The following is a 17,571-nucleotide window of genomic DNA, read 5'->3' on the forward strand; positions in this document are numbered from 1 at the left end:
TTGTTATAGTGTTATTAGAAACAGAAGCCACTGCGAGCAATAGAAATAGTATTTCTGCCTCCCACCAGCGAAATCCCTTCCGCTTTGGCCGAATACTGGGGCAACTGAAGCTCGGCGGTTTCCGCAGACTGTGCTTGCGATTTTACAAACAATACGGCATGGTGGAAGGGTGTGCAGGGGGGTTCAAAGTGGATAACGATACGCTGGTATGCAGTAGGAGACTCAAATCAACGGAGTTACGCGCATAGCGAACACAATACATATAAGACAAAGCATACTTTCGGGCGCAAATAACCAAACGCACTCGCAACGGAAACCAGAATTGAGCGCCTTTCGCTGGACATGACACAGGCAGAGGAGGAGCGGAAGGGAGATGGCAACGAGTTCGGCTATTCTATTAGGACAAACAGAAATCACAGTGCCAGAAGCAGCAGTGGCAACATCAGGTTTCATTTGGTCGTTGCTGGGGTAAAAATTTCACACAGAGTATATGAGAGAGACACACACGCATACACAGAGAGAGAATGAAAGCAAACAATCTGGCCAAGGGACAATTTTCCCCGTCCTGCGTTAACCAAAAGCAAACATAATTGATATCGTAATCAATTCAAAAATCTAGAAAACTAAAAACTGCAAATGCTGTGAAAACAACGCCAGGGACATGGTACATGGCCACAGGCCACATTTCAGCACAATATTGAGCATTCCCCATGCCCCATTCCACATTCGTCAGCTAGCGGCACCTCGCCCTCGCTCACGCCCACTATTCACATATGTGTTTGCCAGTGCGTGCCACTCAATCAACTCTGAAAAAGTCTACAAATATTAGCCCCTAATGCCATTGAGACCAGGATGAAGGAAGCAGGACATTGGATGGAGGACTCATGCCCATAAAAAAGTGGAATTGTATATAAAAATGAAGCAGAAAAAAAAAAAAAAAAAAAAAAAAAAAGAACGGAAAAGCAGAAGAAAAAACGTGTGGCAGCTTCAAATAAAATTGTTGCGACAAAGGCACCAACAGCATTGCCAGCTGAAGGAGCAGCAGAAGCAGCAGCAGCAGTGGGCACAACGATAACATTAAGAAGAAGTATCGAAAAAATGTGTAGTGCCACACACACACACACACGCACACAAAAAAAGCAACGTCGACAAGGACACAAAAGCTGAATAACAACACAATCAAGCGAGGCGCGCTTTCTCCTTAGTCGGATGTCTGGGCAGAGCAGGCAGGATGGGGGAAAAAACGAAGCGTGTCTGGGCATAGGCAGCGCTGCATAAGTTCCCAGCACCAACGAAAGCGGCACGTAATAACATTTTTCTAAAGAAAGCAACAAGAACAACAACAACAACAACAGAAACAACAACGACAACCGTTACAGACCAACCCAAACCCAAGCAAGAGCAGACGAAGATGTCAAGCTAAGGAGCAGACGCTGTTGAAGACCGAGTAAGAGAATAAAATAATAAAAAAAAAAAAAAAATGAAAAAAGAAGAAAAACCATCTAAACCATTTTTTGAGCTGTAACGAACACCATATACACTTCCAGGTGTTAAGGATTCCTCCTCATTTTCTGTCAAGAAACCTTTTTAATGCATTTTCTTCACATTTAATAATCAAAATTTATAAATTATTTAGTTAAAATCAAATCAAATAGAAAAAAATTGTACAAAAATTTACAAATTATTTTAATTTATTTGTTGCAAAAAAGAAAATAAATATTTGAGGTCAATTTCGATAATCTAGATCAGCTTTGAGCTAAATAAATTCTGATAATCCGATTTGAACTTAAGTAAAAACGTTAATTAGTAACTACTGATGATTTACGGGTGGACTAACGGTCTTAACGTTTCCATCTATCTTCAGCTATATATCATTTAAAATTTCTAAACCTAAACTATTAAAAAAAACCTGAAATATGTCGTTAAAAACCTAAAATACATACTAAAATAATTCTTTGAAATTTTTTCTAAACGCATTCCTTGACTAAATTAGATCTCTAGGAACGAATGGAAAATCTATTTATAAGCTGATTCAACTTTTATCCCGAAGTAAACATGCTTGTCCTTTTGGAAAGCGTATCCAAGTGCAGGAAAAAAAATATAAGAGACGAAAAATTGAACGTGCGTGGTGGCATGCCCTGGGTTCTTCTGGAATGCTGTCAGGAGACAAGTTATTGTTTTTGATTTCATTTTTTCTTGCGTTGCCCACTTTACTGGGCAGATTGGTGTTGGAGTTGAAGTTGTTGTTGTGGTGGCTAGGGAACCACCACTGTTGTGGGGGATATGGGTAAGAGATTCAAGAGCTGCTTATTTCCATATAAGGAATGTGTGCGGGCTTGTATGTGTGTGTGGGGGCGTGAGTGTGTGTATGTTGGTCTGTGTCAAATTGGTTAGTTTTGGCTAATCGAGGTATCTCGGTTGGCTAGGCCAAATCAGGATTTCAGTTTTATGGACAAGAAGGAAGAGAGTAAGGACATTCCTGCTGGTTGAGAGATTGTACAAAACATAGTCCTAAATGCAAAAGTTATTATTATTACAAGTTCAAACTCCAACTTAAGCCAGGTTAGATGGATGAAGCTTTAAAAGGGAAATTGATTTTCTTTAACATGGCAAAAACAACGAACTGTGTCAATTAGATATGCAACTGACATGAAACATAAAAACATTTGCGGTGGTGTTGGAATGAAGAACAGAAAAAAGTAGAAAAATAGAAAGAAATGTGACAAGAAGAGTGGTGGTGGTGGTGGGGGTGATAGAACATGCATTGTATGTATGTAAGTAAATAAAACCACCAGGCATGACAATCAATCATTCAGCCAGTTGCACAAACTTCCGCAATTTTCTCTTCTTCTTGTGTGACTGAAGAAGAGGAACTGCGGTGCTCTCTAGCACAGAGAGCTATCATTAGGCTTCCAGCATTTCAGCCACAAACTCGGGATTGTTTCACTCGCAAACTAACTTTGAAAACTTTCTAATAAAATAGCCCTCTCGCACATACACACACATACATGCATAGTGCTATTGGGGTCCTAAAAAGGACCAACAACTCGCCTTGGTTCCTCCACTCTACTCTATGTACAGTTACATATGTATCCAAGCGAGCACGCCAAAGGCAGAACCACAATAGCATCAGCAGCAGCAGCGACAACATACCCCCTGCATATCCACCCCCATCCCCTCACTCGCGCCTACTTACATACTTACTCTGACAAAATGCAGTTTCAAGTTACAAGAGAAGGAATCAGGCGGGAGATGGCAATACAGAGGAGAGGGGAAGGGTTTAACATGAAGATAGTAAAAAGCTTTTTCTCTTTTCTCTTCCATGCTCAGTTTGTTCGTTTCCCACTTGTTTCACTATCTCTCTTACATTTCTGCTCTGTACACACATGCACGAGAATTTATTCACGTGTGTGTGTGTGAGTAGAGCCACACACATACATGGCCGCAACATCCGTTACAATTTTTTACGACTGCGACTCGAAGCGCCGGCTGAAGCTGACGTTGATGTTGATGCTTTCGGCGGCAGGAGCAGCATCTCTTCTAAATGTGTGTGTGTATGTGTGTCTGTGTGGGTGCATGGGGGATGCCGCAGTTTAAGGGATTGAGGAAATTTTTGTGGGTTCCCTTCAGTAATGATATGGAATGTGTTGGAATTTCAAGAAGTTACTTCAGATTTCTTTATTTATTTAAATGAGCAGCCACCGAGAATGCCACTGTCTGTGGTGGGCAGCCAAGCCGAACCGAACCAAAACGAACCGAAGCCAAACCAGACCAGACCAGACCATACCAGACCAAGCCAGCATCTTCAATTTGAAGACTGACTGACTAACTGACTGACTGACTGACTGAACGACTGCTTGACTGTGCCAGTGAGCATACAACTTAAATGAGCGTTGTTATCAGTCTCTCTTGCTGCTCCCTATGCGGCTGTCTCTGTGTGCTCGTCTGTCTATCTGTCTGTGTGACTGTGCGTGTAATTGTACGGGCAAGAAGAAGCTGAGTCAAGAGCCAAACCATCCAAACCAAACCACCCACCCACCCACAAGCCCACACAGCTCGAACAACCAGCAACGTCATTGAAATTTATGCACGTTGTACTTTCGGTGTAGTGATATTTGTATTGGGAATTAAAACTATGCCCCCGGGATTATATCCTAATTTTCGGTGCTGCTGCTTCCGCTGATGTTCCTGCTGCTGGTGCTCTCTCATTGCGTTGTTCGCTTTCTGCCGTCATTCTGTTTCTGTTTTGGTGTCTGTGTGCCTTCGTTTTTACTTTTCATTGCTTTTGTTTTTCGTGTAATTAAAATAAAGGCGTGGAGTAATTGCTGAGGTCAGTGAGCAGCAGCAGCAGCAGTACCACCAGCAGCCAAAAACATTGAGTACTTCATACCGTAACTTCCCATTCCCATTCCCATTCCCTTAACCACTCCATTCGACTCCCACTCTGATTCGTACTCTCGGGCTGGCCACATTTCCACGTAATGCTAACTAAGCTCACAGAACTGCGCTGAAATTAACACTTTTTTGTGCTCTAGCTTGCCTTAATTTTTTTTTGCTTTCCTTCTTGGTGTTTTTTTTCCTACTCCTGGTCTATTTTTTTCTTTTGTGGCCAGGGTGTAGCAGTGTATTCCTTGGAGCTGAAACTGCTGTGAATTACCGAATAGCAGATAAAATTCTCAGTTTAACACTTTGTTAAAATGCTAGCCTCCCCCTGGTCCAAACCCAACCCACCCCCATCTCTTCTCATTTCATACGCCATGTGGCTCCATGGCCCATAAAGTGTGCCAACATTTGTTGTTGTCGCTTGCCAGTGCTCTAACTGGACTTTGGTCACGTTGGTGTTTGCTGATGGTTTCTTTGGATTCTTTAGATTCCAGCTGCTGCTGCTGCCGCTTCTCCTCCTGTGCGGCTGTGGTAAATTTCATTTTATTTTTGGATTGTCATTGGATTTGAGAACTTACCATCTCGTACATTATCCATGCTAATTGGATTCACAAATCAAAGTCTCTTAGTACAATTGTATTTGATATGCAATTACTTCAATTTAGAGCTCATACCAAGTTAATATTGATTAAATGAATTCAATATTCAACAAAACTGTCCAAAGATTTATAAGAAAACAAAATGAACTCCACAGACAAACTAAAACATTCATATTTCTGTGAGTGGAACAACATACAATAGCAAAAATATTTTGTTTGAGTAGCAATTACAGTTAGTCTTAAATTCCGATAGATCTAATTAGATTTAGAAAAGCTAAAACAATTATATATCACATAAATTGAGATATCTATAGGATGGATACCCAAAAAAAACATAGAATAGAAATCAGCATCCAGTTAAACTCAGTCCTGTCCTAAAAGCTACACACACCACACCTAAAATGAATGAAGTATACCATGATTCCTTATATCCCATGTGCTTACAATTTTATTATTAGATATAAGAACTCTCAACGCTCTAAAACCCCAGAGAGTCTAGACCTCTAAAGTCCCACAATGCATGTTGTCAGATCTCATCAAAGTAAATCTGAATTCAGCTATTGTTGACCTTTTATCACTTTTTATATTGCGGACTTTTATTGGTTTGAACTCTCAGAATAAAACTAATTTCATTCGGTGATCGCTACATGATCGGCTTACAAGTAAAACCAATAAACAAACTAAAAAGTTAACGATTTTCCAAACATTACTAAGTTTTACTTAAGTTAATATTGATTAAGTTTTTACTTGATTAAGTGATTGATCTGATTATATCAAAAGATATTTAATAAAATTAAAGCTAATTTCTATTCTATTTATAACTTAATTGATGATTAACTACCGTTCTAATATAATGTACCCCCTACGAAACATTTTGCAAATGAACGAGAAGACTTAATTAATATTGTCAACCAGTGATTGACATATCAAAATGGATACGAAGAGAAAGTTAAATAGATAGTTAACTATGTAGTATGTCTGATTTATATTCATTAAATTATTCTTCAAGTAAGCTTTCTTTGTTTCCTTTAATTTGAAATTAATATTTTATTAACCAACACATATATTTCAGTAGTTCTTAATTAAAGATTTAACTCTCTTGGCTTTTGCTAATATATTTTTGAGTTTTATAACAATTTAAGGTAAGTGAAGCTTAAAACCTTAAATCACAGTCGACTTGATGTAATCAGTGCTTAATTATGCTTGCTAGTAAAAAGCCAAAAGTCTGTCATTAATCAACATCATTTATTACTTGGCAAGGTTCTCATATTCGAATGCAAATTCAAGTTTTTGTTTACCCCAATCCAGCGCATCCCAGCATTCCCAGCTGAAACTCCAACCTTAGCTGGAGTCCCAAGGCAAGGACCACCACCATCACCACAGCATGACCGTGGTGGTGGCCCCAAATGGCTAAAAGTGAGCTTGATGCTTTGAGCGGCCGGCAACTATCCACTACTCAACCGGCTACCGACTACCAACTACAACTGCCAACTAAGCCAAAATGTACGCTCAAGTGCCATAAAGCAATCAAAGTTGATATCAAAGTACCCAACACAGCTAACTTATGCTCTCATGTATTCAATTAGGACAGCTTTTCGAATGGCTCTGTGTCCTCATTCATTTAAAAGAATTAAGCACTTTTCTGGAAGAAATTACTGCAGCATCTATACTCCTGGCTGGTTCGGCTTTGGCTGGCTCCTTTAGGAACTTTCAACAACTTCCTATGCCCGAAAGTTTCCACAAATTAGTTATGCAAATTATGTGAGTCGTCGTCGTTGTCGTCATCGTCGTTCCCGTCGCCCTCACCTCAACCTAAACCTTAGCAGCATGCCAGCAGCCTGACGCAACATTGACGACGACAAAATCCACATTTAAAACAATAGCAGACTGAACGAACCAAACTCACGCTACCGGCAAACGCTTACCAAGTAAGACTTCATCTCTCCAGCTACAAAATTTGGGACTAGGAGCAACTCCAACCAGCCCGATTAGGTCGCATAACAAAGTAGAATTTGTGTAAGTTCGTATTTAACATGCTTTATGCATTCCTCAATTATAAATAGATTAAAGTCCAAAATGGACTAAAGTTAAATGTTAACTTTCCGGCCGAGGCGGACACCATTCACAAAGCAATTAACGCGCCCCAAAGGAAGTGGGCGCCCAAGCAGGGGACAGAACCCAATTTAACTGACTGCCAACTTTCACAATCACTGCCCATCATCAATTTCAGATTTTTGTTGTATGTTTTATGAAGCAGTCAAGGCAAGGCAAGACACAGACAGACCAAACAGACAAATAGACTGACTGACTGACTGACGGACGGACAGACAGATTGAGAGACAGACAGACAACCAGCAAGAGATAGGGACATGAGTTTTGGTTGAGGCGGGAATCGAGGGTGTTGCTAGAAAGTGAAAACAATGCCAGGCCACAAAAGGTTGGCAATAGCTGCCCAGGGATGCCACCTCCTGCCGAGTGTGTGTGTGGTCTATAAGTGTACATATGTATGTATAAGTGTATGTGTGTGTGTGTGTCTTGGTAAGTGTTTACTTAAGCGTAAGCCGAAGCCTGACCCTCCTCCAACTCCAACCGCCAACTGAACTTGAACCACACAGCACAACAACACAAAGAAAAGCAGATAAAGCAGCGACCAGGCCGAGCATTGGGAAAAAAGGGTTGCTGGCATCTTAAAGGATTGCTCAAGTTTACGAAAACCAATATGTAAATGTGCGTGTTGTGATTAAGCACAAAAGCACAGACAGAACAGAACAGAACAGGACAGAAGAGAATAGATAGACATACAGACAGACGAACGGTAGGACGGACAAACAGACATGCAGACAATCGGACGGACACACTTTGTTTAACCTAAACCCAAAAACCAAAATCTAACCACACCAAATGTAAACCAAAAACACACGAAAAAACAGAAAACACACCAAGAAACGCAACCAACTCAAAGGCACAGGCAAAGGCAAAGGCAGTCGGCCAACTTTACACACCTCAAGTGTTTGTTTAGGTTGGCAAAAGTCGGTCGGTTGGTCGAGCGGAATGGATTAGAACTAAATGTGGGGTATCTAGAGAAGGTAACGGGATCCCGGGATCGGGGCAATGGCCATTTGACGCTTTGTTGTTTTTAGCTAAAGGCAACATAAATCTTGTCTTGCCAAACAAAGGTGGTGCAAGCTCTGGAATGGGCAAGATTGAGAGGCTACACCAAGACACAAGGCCTCAGCAAAAAACAATGGCCAATCCGTTTACACTGGAATGCCCGTAACTATTAGCGTAGAGCCTCCGGTTTCATTTCAGCTCATCTCCGTTTTCTGGGCAGGAAGATGGGGGAGAGGTATGCGAATTTTTAAAGGTACCGCCCATAAATTGCAACCACACAGGTGAGCAATGTGAACTAGTGTTGCCGCCTTGGCCTTGGAATCTTTTTGGTGCTAGCAGGACCACTCCTTGATGTGTCTCATATACACACACACACACATACACATCCATGGACACAGGGACGCACATACAAATGTATTTATGTTGCTCTGCTCCTCAAGCAGGATTTGAGCCTTCCTTGGAGTGGAGGTGGGCTTCGCTTTCTTCGTGGTGTAATAAAAACTAAAATCCGCACAACAATATGTGCGAGGATAATGCCATTTCCGTTTTATGTGAAATCCTGTTAGTCCTTTGTCCGTCCCGTTGCTGTCTCTCATCTTCTTCTTTTCGCTAACTCGCTGTCTGTAGGAGTTAGTGTGCCTGTGCCTGTGCCTGTCCCAGTCCCTGTCCCTATGCCTGTGCCTGTTTGTGTGTCTGTGTGGTTTCCTCAAGGAGCGAAAGAGTTACGGCTCTACGGTCTACACGGAGCCAAAAAAAAGAGAAAAAAAACCCGTAAGTGCGACCGCAACTTTTTGTCAGTTATGGCGCCATTTCGTATGCGTGCGGGTTAGATGGATGGACAAGAAATTTTTTATGGATTAGCCGGAGGAGTGTTGTGTCATGCGGCACACACTGCAAAGTGAGGAAGGAGCGGATCAGGGGAAGGATAATAAAGTTACAATGTTTGTAAATCAATAGGGAAATCAATATGGAAATAAAATATGCATTTCTCTTTTACGCCACAAGAATCGAAAGTTTCAATTGCGAAAGCAACATTTGGAACTCCCATTCATTTTTAATTCGCCTTTGAAGGAATTACGAATCCGTAATAACTATCTGTCAAACTATCACTTTCCTTTTCTTAAACCCTTTTGGTATATACATATAACAGAGGAACGCCCATATTATAATGATGTATTAATAACTGAATGGAAGAATTTCTGTGAAGCGAATGTGTCTTGAATCTTGGGCTAGATCTTGTTAAAAGTCCTCTGCGAATACGACCCGATTCCTAAGGAGCTTAATGTTGCACATGGCTAACATCTTCAGTTTCGCTAAACTTGCGGTTAGACCACAGTTTTTAGAGATTTGGCCAAAAAAAGGAAACAACCTTGCCAAAGGTTTTTTGTTTCAGTGTGTGAGTGTGGCAAAAACAAACAACGTCCGACGTCACAGTGTGAAGTGAAAAAAAGCGCAACCAGAGAGTAGGACGACAGAAATAGAGAAATAGAAGATGAGCACACAAAACAGGAAAAAAGCTAGAAAGAAAGAAGGAAAGAATAGTATAAGAACGGAAAGGCGGGAGAGTAAGAAAAACCATAACTAAATCCATTGCCATGCCATGGCATGGGCAAATCCAAAGCAAAGTCTGCGATGCAAATAGTAGAGATTATGGAGCTGCAGATGAATAAGAGAAAGAGAAAGAAGGCGAGGTAAGAACCCAGAGAAGCTAGACACAAGGCGCGCGCGGCTGAGACTAAGGCTCAGTGTACACCCATACACATGAAGAAGGTGTTATATATGTGTATGTGAGTGTATGTGTGAGCACAATAAATCTTGCAAGGGTGCCGAATGGCCAGAGTTGGGGAGGCGGGGCAAGTTGTAGCCCCCCACATCCACCTCCTCTAGTGAAAACCAAAACCAAATAAAACTGACATTATGCGAAAAAGCGAAAGCCATAACTAAAAGTTGGATAACGTGCCACCATGATGAAGCAGGAGCTGGAGCTGGAGCTGTAGCTGGAGCAGTAAAGTTGATACTGACGCTGAGATGAGGGCAAGGCAAAAACAGAAACGGAAAAATAGAAATGATAGCAAAGTTGTGAGTGCTGGGAATGTTGTGGGTTTGTGTGAATTGAGTTGTATGGAGGCGGAAAGCGGTGGTGGGCATTTCAAAGGATCGAGCAAAGTGGTGCGGCTTCGAAAACGGAAATCGACTTTCGCAAGGCATTTTGCTACCTACCTGTATCTGTACTTGCAGCTATATGTGTGTGTGTGTATATATGTGAAGTTGCAGCAAGTTATGCAAATAACAACTTAGTGCTTCATCTTCTTCTACTTCTTGGTTATGTTGATGCCGTCAATCGAAGCCAGTTGATGTTGGTGGTGCTGATGTTGCTGCTGTTACCGATGCTGTCGCGAGTGCTAATGACATTTGATTTGATTGCGGGCAGCATCTAAACCAGAATCACAATCACCATAACAAGTGAAGGCAGTAAAAGAACGTAGTATTGTCATTTTTGCAGGAATCCTTTTTTTCTCGAGAAATTCACTTGTTATCTCGCTCTCTTTCACTCTCGTTCTCACTCTATTTGCACTCTTATTTTCTGTCTATCTATATATCTCAGCTGCTTGCGTTGTTGGTGGCTGTTGTTGGCTGTCTATTTATTTAATTTGCATGCAATTTTCAATTTTCAATACGAAATGCTTTGCATTGACAGCAAACGATGCGCACATTTCGCATCGGCAATGCACAATAGAAATTGAATTGCAAAAAATTTGAATTTGAGTTTGCCAAGCCAGACGACAACGAGGACAACGCTGGGGACGAGAATGAAGACGATGAGGCAACGATGTTGTCAAGTGGTAGATTGCAGGGGCATACAACTCCCTCCCTTTTTTCGTGCTCACTCCACGTTTACGCCAAGAAATCGCACAATTTGGCGGCGAAAATGTCAAGTATTCTACAACGATGACGACGACGGCAATGGCAACGACGACTGTGACTGTCACTACAATTACAATAACTGTGGCAACAACAACAATGCCAGACAGTCACACACACACACACACACACGATGAGACCGAGAAGTCACAGTCACCAGAATATTGGTGAGGTAGTTTATAAGTCAGATGCTATTTTGAGGGTTGCCACAAATGTGCAAAAATATATACATATAAATGATGCACAATATGTACACATGAGGAAAGGCAACAACAGAGGCGCGAAATTCGCGTAACGCGTAAACCGGCACACACGTTGCTTGACTAGAGTTAATATACAAGTAATATTCTAATGTTGAGATGCCGTAGATGCCACCCGACTGCATTGACGAACGCTCCGTAACTGAATTCGCAAAAACAGAAAGGATGCTGCGAAACAGATGATGCTGCTCCGGCTCCTGCTGCTGCTGCTGTTGCTGATGTCGATGACGATGCCAATGCCGATGCCAACGCCGATGTGGAGGATATTTGCCGAAGTTTAGGCAACACGAAAGAGCGACTCATGCTGCTACTAAGAGAAAACGAGGCAGAGTAAAAATGATAGACAGAAAGAGAGAGAGAGAGAGAGAGAGAGAGAGAAAGGGACTGTGTGTGTCTGTGTGTGTGTGGAGGGACAGAGAGAGAAGAAGATGCTGTGAATGTGGCATTGGCGACGATGGCAGCAACGACTAACGTGTGACTTCGTTAAATTTCTGCGGCGACAGCACACAAAACGGATTCGGAAGCGGAAGTAGCAAGTAAGCGAGCAAGCAAAGGAACGAACGAACGAGAAGGGGACAAGGTGTAGGGTGCAGGGGGTTGTGATGCTGTGGGAGAATGGGTAGCAGTTGGGATAAGGTAGAGTGCCGCCTGGAGTGGCATGCAAGTAGGCGAAGTAGCGCGAAGTGGCTAAGAATCGCGGGTCGTTGCTGGTACCTTGGCTTTAGGATAGAATCTATGTGACACACATACAAACACAAGCACAAGCACACACATATGACACATAGATAGATGTATACATATGTATGTATATATAGAAACATTCTTTTGGTTTGCCATCAATATTCACATTCGCACTTGTGAGCGAGTATTTTCTGATTTGCTGCAATCGCGCTGCCAAGAAACTTGGCAACAGCAGCAGTAGCAACAACATCAACAATACCAACAACACCAGCAGCACCAGCAGCAGCAGTAGCAGCGAGCATTTTCCAAACGGATGTTTGGTAAATCTTTTGCGCCGGATACCAGCTCCATCTCTGCTTTAGCTGAGAGCAATACACGGATACAGATACAGATATAGAGATATAGAGCCACCAACGTGTCTGAGCAGAGTCTCCTGCAACAACGAGAACGAGGACGAGGACGAGGACGACGTGTATCGATAACTAATAAAGGAATTACATTTATGTTGTTCAACTTGCCCTCATCCATCCAGAGTAGATGTCGTGTACTGACAATAATTCAGTTTTCAGTTTTCAATTTTCTATTTCTCTCCTCTCTCTCTCTCTCTCTCTCTCTCTTTACTATATGGAGCAGACATGACCAAACTAATTGGAAACACTTGCTGGACTCCTGCATCATCATCATCATTATCGTCAGCAACCTTCTCATCATCATTATTATCAAATTGTCTGGCTTAGAGTTGGAGGGAAATTGCCTGCCGCTGGGCTAAATGAAAGTTGAGAGCAAACATTTTAAGTATTACTCGGCCAGTTAAATGATGCTGTTTATTGCGGAATTCAGAGTGCTGCTTTAAGCAGCTTCAAATTAAGTTACAGATTTTGTTTTCAACATTTTGGGAGATTTGTTTATTTAATTCGTATAAACACTTTTGCCTGACAGTGCCCATGGGCAGAATAATATTGACGCTTGATTTGATGTTTTCCAAGGTAGAAGATTTCACCTAAATTAATTGAAACTACATACTCAAAAGGCATTGGCCTTGATTCAACAGCTTTTTGTTAGTATTCGAATTTTATGCCTATGCTCAAAATCTTTTAATGTTTTAAGATTCAATGAATGTTTAAAGACTGATGAGAACTTTAAAAGAAACGTGTGGTAATTCTATATTCCAAACACTGATCTGAGTTGCTCATAGATCAATCATGTTATCTAAAAGATCTGGTGTCAAGAAAAAAATTCGGTCAAGGGTTTCCTTTTTTCACAATATTTAATTACTTTAAGTAATGTTGATTTTACCAAAAGATTATGCTGATGCGATTTATTTGGTAAACGAGTGGAGAGCGAAAAAAAAAAAAAAAAATGGTTTAATTAAATATTTTTGCCGCGCAGCTCTTCGTTATATATTTAATTATCATGCTACTTCATTTCCTCATCTTAACTAACAAGTCACAACCAGCTTCCGATGAAGATGGAGCCTCCTACACTTTTATACTTTTTACCCACTCATGATAACCAAGGGCTCATCGTAGTGTTGCTGCTGCTGGTGCTCCTTCTGTTTGTGTCAGAAGGGCGTCCTGCCTCTGTTGGCTTTTATGCCTTGTTTGCATGAACCTGGTTTCAGCATCAAAGCCAAGAAGAAAATATCCGGTTTACAACCGCATATTGCAGTTTTTCACCCATTGTGCGACTATCTCGGGTGTCCGGGCGAGTGGCTTGCCCACAGACAAGCAAACAAACAGACACACACAGTCAGGCGGACAGACAGACAAACAAACAACCAAACAAACAGGACATTGAATTTGTTTTGGCTTTCTATACTGATTTTTCGATTCCAAATTGTACGTTTCAATGGTCAACTAGTGAAACGGTAAGAGGTAGAGGCGAGGTCATGTGGCAGAGAGGTCGGTCGACCTCATACTTTCACCACCCACCGTTCCACAAAAAAGAAAAAAAAAAAAAAAACAAGACCGAGTTTGAAGTGAGTGTAAGTTGTGTTGCTGTTGGCACATTTATCGGAACTGCATCGGCAAACCAATTGGCTGGGCACCTTTATAAATGAAATTGGATTATATGTTCAATAAGCTAATTAAAAACATGTGGCAAAAATCGCAAAAATTTGATTATTCAATTGAATACTCAATACCCAGATCTCAATCAATGCTTCTATTAACCTTAATGAAAGGCAATCAACTAGAGAATTTCATTTGCCAGTCAGTTTCAGTTTTGTCTTAGTTCAAAAGTTAGATCAGGTGTAATATTATTACTTTAAACAATTTCCCTAATGGAGTTTCTGAATTAACAAGTAAGAGCTTTCATTCGCTTGGATTTCTATATGGGATTTTGCATTGACATTTGCATTTGCATTCACAATTGTCAACTAGGACATTGCCTTTTCATGTACTTTCTACATAGAAATCCTCTTATTGGACTGAACTGTTCACATGCCAATCCCCGACCATTCAACTTCTTTTCTCCTATTATAGATTAGACTTAAAGACTTGAAGTCTAAGCTCATCAAATTGCCATGCATGGAATGGCCACATAATTGCAAATGACACCGTCAAAGAGTATCGTACTGCACCTTTGGGTCCACGCAGCCACGCCCCTAAACCACCATTACCATTCTTCCACTCCACCCACCTCAACTCTTTCCCCTGCATGCTTGAATCGTAATGGTAATGTCAAAGCGAGAATTGTGGAGTGCATTTGTAGTCACCGGTTGGGGGCTCAGGTTCAAATACCAAAAAAAAAAAAAAAAAAAAGAAAAAGAAGAAAAACTAAGCAAATACAACCTGCAAGAGAAATGTTTCAAGTTGTACAGTGTTTGTTGTCGTTGTTGTTGATTTTTTTTTGTATTACGATTACGTTCCGGTTGTTGCATTCAGTGTGTTTGTTATTGTTGCTGTTGTTACTGTTCTTGTCGTTGTCCTTTGAGCCGGGTTCTTTGACTGCATCTGATGCTGTTGGGGCTGCTCTCTTTCACGAGCGCAAAAAAAAGCGAGAAACTTGTTTACTGGTTTTTTGTTGCCAGCTTTGTATTTTTTCTCATTTTTATTTTTATTTTAATACCCTTGCGTGGCGTGGGAATAACTCTCAACCTTATCCTCTTATCGTTTAATTTGGACTAAGCAAATAATAATTAATGCACTTACAAGCAACTTAACCAATAATCCGTGCATTTTTCTGTATAATTAGTATATTATCCTTTGGCATATGGGGACGGTGGCCAAAATAAAGCTTTCTAAGCTAAGCAACTATTACAGAGTATTAGGGCATGCTAGTCCAAGAAAAGTAAACGAACAATCAACTCTAATACTCTAGACACCTCTTCGGTGTCCTTAATTCTTAAAATGCCTTACAATGCTTATGAAAGGGTATACAAATGTCGTTATACTGAGAATAAATTGAGAATCCTAAGCATTTTTTGTTTTGTATTGTGCTTCAAGTAACCGTTTATGCAAGTATCTATTAGACAACATGCATTACGACGATAAATATTCCAATTACCCTTATCATAATACATATCTCTTTCAGTAAAAACTGCTCAAAACTTGTAGAAAAAAAGCTGATCTGTATATAAACAATAAAATAATATGAGATTGAAAAATTTCCTGTCTTTGCCTCTGGAGAGTAGAGGGTAAAGTATTTCAAACCTGGCACATTGATTTCGAATCGAAGTTTTGTTTTTCTTATTTTAGTTTTGACTACTTATCGGAGATGCTTTTTGCACTCACCTTTATGAGATGCAATACACAAACTTCGAATGACTCAACTATAAGCGGGGATCTGGCTTTTGGAGAAGTTTCACTTCAAAAGCTTATCGCTGACGCTCTCAAACTAAGGCCGCTTTCGCAGCCGCAGTCAGCTTAGATACGACAGAGAGCCAAAGGATAAATAGCAATTGAACAGGACTGGCTGCCACGACTTTTGCAGCTGCTCCTGCAGCAGCAGCTATGGTAACTTTTGTTGGCCTTTGTATGGCCACCTAACACACACTGTGTCGTGCTTTTGCTTTTCTTCAGCTCGTTGTTTGCCCAGATTTTGCTTTTCTCTTCTTTCCTAGAGATTCGGTTTGGTCTTGTTTGTTTGTTTGTTTGTTCGCTTAGCCCGCCTGCCTGCTGCCTGATGGCTGCCTGACTGACTCACTGACTGGTGTTGCGGGCATACAATCTGCGTTATCGAATTGATTGATATTTTTAAATTATGTGCCGCAGTTGGCATAAATTTAAAATTTTAGGCTGCCTTTGCTGATGATGGTGATGTTGAGGCTGATGCTCTTAATCCGTAGGCGGCTCAAGGCGTCTGTCCGTGTCAAAATGCCAATCGAGCGTCGGCAATACCAAGCCGATGCTGTTCCTGCTCCTGCTGCTGCTGCTGATGATGATGATGTTGATTGGTGCGGCTGCTGCTGCTGTGGCTGGTTTCTGTGGTATCGGTAGAACTGATGGGTGATGGGTAATGGGTGGAGGCGACGTCAGTGTTTGGCGTTTCGACGTTCTTGGTTACATTTTGGGGCCCTTGCCGACTTTAGCATAAAATTAACATTAATTTACTTGCGGTCTTTGAAGTTATTGTCGGCTCTGGCGTTGTTTTTGAATTATGGAGCGCTTTTTTTTTTGATATTGGTCCGAAATCCGGAACGGTTTCAGAGCCCCACCGAACAATGCCAATGGCTATGGCGAACGGCTTCGACGCTTATCGAAGCGTGGCCCAAAAATGTTATCGGCCATTTCCATTAATGAGGAGGCCGTTTAATGAATTCTAAAGTGACGACGCAGCCCGGTACCGCTGTTGCTGTTGCTGTTGCTTTTGCCATTGAAGGATGTGCGCTTTGGCTTTTGAAAAGATTTCGATTTTTGGGCTCTTTTCAATTGTTCGCACGGTAGCAACGGCAGCAGTAGCAGCAACAACAACAACAACAACAACAGCAACGGCGGAGCCCAAAACTAATTTGCGGCTAACGTTTTAGGTTGCCGGAAATGGCTAAGGCCATTAGAGTTCGCCTCTCGGTCTTCTTTCCTTTTTACTCTGTTTACTTTGCTATGTGTTCGGGTGTGTGTGTGTGTTAGCAATCCCGGCAAAGCCTTCAAATGGCTTATATGCCCGTACACATGACGATTTCAGCATTTTGATAAGCCGGCGTAACAAATTTCACACCGTTGCTTTGGGTTCGAATGCTGCCAACTCCAATCGCAATCCCAATGCCAACGACATTGCCCTTGCCAATGCCAAGTGGCATTGATTAACTATGAAATTCCATTGTGCCCCAAACAGTAGGCAATACTTTTTCAACTTGATTACGTGATGGATTTTCATCATTACGGATTATTGTTAGATTTAGATTTGCATTGTTTGTGTAAGGAAATCACTTACGTAGATGATGACTGTTTTGCCACTCATTCAACTGGTTTAAGTTAATTGAAATTAATCCACTACCCCACGCGTCGTATACTTAATATAGCTTCATAAACGGTCCCTCAGCTAAACATCATAAATAACAAATTTACATAGGTCAAACATACTTTTACTACAACTTTTATTTCATATTCGTTTTAGGTTTAATATTTTCAAGTACAAAATTAAGTGAATTTAGACTCAAGTTCATCAAATTTTTT

The 17,571-nt window shown here is 41.1% G+C and overlaps 1 protein-coding gene across 1 annotated transcript in view; it reads right to left on the reverse strand.

The window, feature by feature from the left end:
- DIP-gamma (Dpr-interacting protein gamma) overlaps positions 1-11,397 on the reverse strand; it is a 43,562-nt gene extending 32,165 nt beyond the window's left edge. The window contains exon 1 of the mRNA XM_068297331.1: positions 10,314-11,397. The gene's annotated coding sequence lies outside the window, so the exon portion shown is untranslated. The remainder of the gene's footprint in view (positions 1-10,313) is intronic.
- Positions 11,398-17,571: the final 6,174 nt, after the last annotated feature.

The sequence above is a fragment of the Drosophila tropicalis genome, unplaced genomic scaffold (genome assembly GCF_018151085.1).
Source record: "Drosophila tropicalis isolate 14030-0801.00 unplaced genomic scaffold, ASM1815108v1 contig_859, whole genome shotgun sequence".
Lineage (NCBI taxonomy): Eukaryota > Metazoa > Arthropoda > Insecta > Diptera > Drosophilidae > Drosophila > Drosophila tropicalis.